The sequence below is a fragment of the Petaurus breviceps genome, unplaced genomic scaffold (assembly GCF_028583685.1).
Source record: "Petaurus breviceps papuanus isolate PSGF00001 unplaced genomic scaffold, PetGlider_PUasm1.0 90317, whole genome shotgun sequence".
Classification (NCBI taxonomy): Eukaryota; Metazoa; Chordata; class Mammalia; order Diprotodontia; family Petauridae; genus Petaurus; species Petaurus breviceps.
The window spans coordinates 341,956-346,477 of NW_027187217.1; positions in this window are offsets into that span (position 1 = coordinate 341,956).

Sequence of the window (4,522 nt, forward strand, 5' to 3'; positions counted from 1 at the left end):
GGGGGGGGGGGGGGGGGGGAGGGAGAGAAAATTTGAAACTCAAGGAATTGTGGTAATGAATCTTGTAAACTAAAAGTAAGCAAATTAATAAAGACCAAACACCCCTCCCCCCCCCCCAAAAAAAGCTTAAGACCCCCTGGAGCAGTGGTCCAGAGAGGGTGGGGTCTTCCTGACCCTGGGGCTACCAGTCCAGGCTCTTCCCTCTCTTTTGAGTCCCTGCTGCTGCCTGGAACCCCTTTCTGTTCCATTGGCCTGGGGAGGAGAGAGCCCTGAAAATCACCGTAGTCACGTTTGGGCCCGCTCCATGGCCCAGGCCCAAGAAGTGCCCACAATGTCCCTGGGACGGGCCCCACTTTACAGCAGAGGAGACAGGCCCTGGGCAGGCCAAGGCTTGGCTGCTGTAACACAGTAGGAACCCAGAATCCTTTACTCCAGCCCTGGCACCATCGCCCTCCGTTCCAAGGCTCTCCCCAAAGTTATCCAGCCAGTCTAGTCTTGATCAGGTAATTGTTGACAAGGGATGGCAGCTCAGGGGAGAGACTGGGGCTGGCTATGTGAACAGAGATAGTCAGCACCCAGGCATTTACTGCAGGTTTACTCTATGTCGGGTTCTGTGCCAAGCCAGCAGACAGACCCTTCCCTCAAACAGCTTACAGTCCAACAGAGGAACACAATGCACAAGGCAGGTGGCAGGTGGGGGGGGGACCCCACAGAGCAACAGATGGACATGACCTTGCTAGGAGCTGTAGTTTTGATATAATGCTATTGAAAAGTTAGGGGGATGAGACAAGAGGGAGAGAGAGAAGAGGAGAGGAGGCTTCAGTCTGCTTGAGGAGGCTGGGCATGGGCCTGTGGGTGGTCACTGAACTTCAACTCTGGCTAAGCCCTGGGTTAAGAACTCAGGATCCAGGGGAAGGCAGAAGACAGATCCTGCCCTCAAGGGGCTCACAGTCTTGTGTAGACAAGAAGGCACTGGGGCTCCCTGGCCAAGGCGAGATCTAGCTGGAGCTTGTAGGAAGGCAGAAGGCAGAGGAAGAGGTGAGCCTCCAGGCCTGTGGGCCCCGGCAGAGAAAGGAGGCCAGTGCTGCTGGGTTTCATGGTACATGGAGGGAGGGAATGGAAGGTGTGAGAAGATTGGGGAGGGAGGGGAGGGGGATGGGACAGGGAGGGAGAGAAGTGGGAAGGGCCTTAAGCATCAAACAGGATTTCATATTCAATTCTGGGGGAACTAGCAAGCCCCAGAGTTTATGGAGTGGGAGCAGGGGACAGTGCCGAGGTCTGACCGTGCTTTAGGAAGATGGTTTTGGCAGTTGAAGGGAAGCTGGAGCAGAGGAGGGTGGGCCTGGAGGAAGCAGACCAGGTGTGAGACGCTCAGGGCCTGCCCCTTCCAGGCAGCCCTCAGAGGAGAGACACCAGGACCTAGAAACGTGTGGGGTGTGTGTGGAGTGCAGTCAGGAGCCTGCCTGGCACGGGTGGGGCCGTGCCCTCCATAGTCACAGGGAGGTTGGAAGGGGATGGTTCAGCTTTCCAGGCTTCAGAAATATAGCAAGTGCATCTTGAACATGCTGAGTTTATGGGGTCTACTGACCATCAGAGGCAGGCGGAGCCGTGGGGCTGAAGGTCAGCAGAGAGGGCAGGGCTGGAGAAGCAGATGAGAATCTCAGCAGAGAGGTGGGCACTGAATCCCTGGGGCTGCCGTGGAGAAGAGCCCGGGACAGAGCTCTGGGGCACGCCCAGCCAAGGAGACAGAGACAGTGTTCCAAGAGAACAGCAGCCCCTGAGCCTGGAGAATGCCCAGGAGCAGAGGGTGAGGCAGCCACCAATCCTGGAGAGCCGTCAAGAAGGGTGGTAGAGGCCATCGGGCCTGGCAATTGGAGAAGACAGATGACCGCCGAGGTGGGAGACCGGACTGAAGGGGGTTAAGAGAGGGAAAGGAGAAGGGAGCAGAGTTACCTGCCACAGAGCCTTCTCTTTCAAGGTGGCAAGCCAACAAAAGCCAGGAAATGTGGGGGAGGGTAGGCAGCCAGGTGGTGTCACAGCAGAGATAGAGAACTGGGCCTGGGCTCAAGAAAACTAAATCCAGCCTCAGACACTCACCAGCTGGGTGACCCTGGGCAAGTCACATAACCCTGTTTGCCTTGGTTTCCTCATCTGTAAAATGAGCTGGAGAAGGAAATGGCAAACCACTGCAGTATCTCTGCCAAGAAAACCTCACATGGGATCAGAGGAGTCAGACGCAGCTGAAAACATCTGAACAAGATGGGACAAAGCTGTTGGGACAGATGGACCAAGTGAGGGGTCTGTTTATAGGCAGTGGGGGAGTAGCCAATAGACAGGGGAAGACTGGAGCTTAGAGACAGGGGAGAGTTTGCAAGTGAGACGCAGGTGGGAAGAGGAGGAGGAGAGGGAGGGAGCTCCCAGGGACTGGCCGCCTGAGGGTGCCCTGGGCCAGGTGGAGATTGGGTAACATGAACTTGTGGCCGCCCCACTTGGGGCAGTTTCATCATTCTCTCCAGCGCATTGAGCAGCACATGTATAGAGAGGCCAAGGTGGTGGATGGTGTGAGTGACCCAAGGCAGAGGTTTGGTTCCACCAGATTGGCCTCACCCTTCAGGGACAAAGCTGCAGAGCTGTGAACGGCATTGAGTTAAATGGATTCACCAAGATGGGGGAAAGAAGAGAGGGTAGCCAGGGCAGGGAAGGCGCTGGCCTGGGGTGGAGCTTTCCTACAGGCATCAGCCCACCCGGCCCTCCCGGATGGCTTCATTCCCATCCAGATTTTCTCAGTCTTTTTCTGTATCAAAGTGTCGGCCCCATCCTCATCAAATACTCAGATTCTTAGAATTTGGCCCACTTGTATTGGCATCACAAATAGTGCAGACTCACTAGGAATCTCACCCACCCAACCAGTGTTGTAATGAGCTCTCTACTTGGACTGAAAGAAGGCTTGAGTGGTCAAATTCTTTCGAGGCAGACCTGCCCTGTACCCTTGCATTTCAGGGTTCCTAGCACCCCTAACCTGCTACAAGAGGTCCTGGTGAGAGGGGAGAAGAGAGCTTGAGGCTGCCAGGCAGAAGGAGAAATGGAAGGACAATAGATGGTGGTCAGAGAAGGGAGTTCAGAATCTGTGATTGTGGGGGCAGAGTGTTTATGGCTAAGGACTTCCCAGATCAATGTTGTGACTGTTTTTGTGCAGAGGAGTGGAGTAGGTCCTAGGAGATGAGTAAATAGAGGGACTCTGAAACTAGGTTGTTTGAATTCATAGAATTTTGATTAAATAGTAGATGTGGGTTGAGGAAACTTCCAAGGAGGGGACATTGCTGAGTGAGTTGATAGAGGGAGGCCTGGAACTGGTCACACATAGCAGTGAGTCAGGGAGAGGGAGTAAGAGGCTAGGCAGTGCCGGAAAGGGAGACTGGGGAGGCTGCCCCAAAGAGGAAGCCAGGTCTCAGTGAGAGCCAGAGGATGGAAGTAGAGAGGCTGGAAGGGTGGAAACTGACAACAGTTGGTTACTTTCAGAATCAGGCTCGGGAGAGCACCGTGCAAGAGCGGGCAGTTTGGGGTGAGGCAGCATGGAGAGTGGTCTGAGTTAAAGGTAATGGGAATAAGGTATTGGACAGTGGGGGATGGATGATGACAGCTAAGCGTTCAGAATTAACAAGATTGGAAAATCTGCTGGTCTTTAAGGAAGGAGATCAGGCTGGTTTTCATTGTCCATGGCCCGACCCTGATGATGTGATGATGTCCTCTCTGGCCCCCTGGCAGGTCAGGGTGGGGACAAGTGCCTGGAGCAGAAGGAATGCTGTTTATTCCCTTCCCCAAGGCCAGAGACTAGGCTGGAGACTTGATGGAATGACCTTTCCCTTCTTCCCTGGAAGAAAGGGATCTAGTGCTCAAAGGAATAGGGCTTCTCCTCTTCCCCTTGGAGACTGGAGATCAGTAGTGACGGGTGACAGAACCTGGGCCCCTAAAAAAAAAACACCATGTCTTTGAAAGCAACCCAGTCCCTAAATTTTCCCTGATCACTGGTGCCTCTGTCCAAGGCAGCTGGCCCACCTCAGCCCACCTAGGTCACCTAATTAAGCCTTCTAGCCATTCCTGGCCCATCCCAGACTACTTGCCACTCCTTAATCCCATCTGTACCCTCTCACTGTCCCGTTTGCATATAAACATTAATGTCACCCTCTCCCCCCTCCCCCATTAAGTAGAAGGTTCCCTAGGAACATTGCCCACTTCTATTGGAGTTACACGATAGACAAAATACAAACACAATATACACTATACAAAATAACCTTGTCATTTGACTTGAAGAAGGTAGGTTTGAGTGCCTGAATTCATTCCAGACAGATGCCCCGCTGTACCCTGTCATTTCTGGGTTCCTAGAAACCCCAACCAATCTAGAACATCAAATGGCATTTCTCTTCTTCCTGAGGAAGGCAGGAAGGTTTTAAAATATACTTTAAAAGGTACTTTCTTTCCTTCCTTCCTTCCTTCCTTCCTTCCTTCCTTCCTTCCTTCCTTC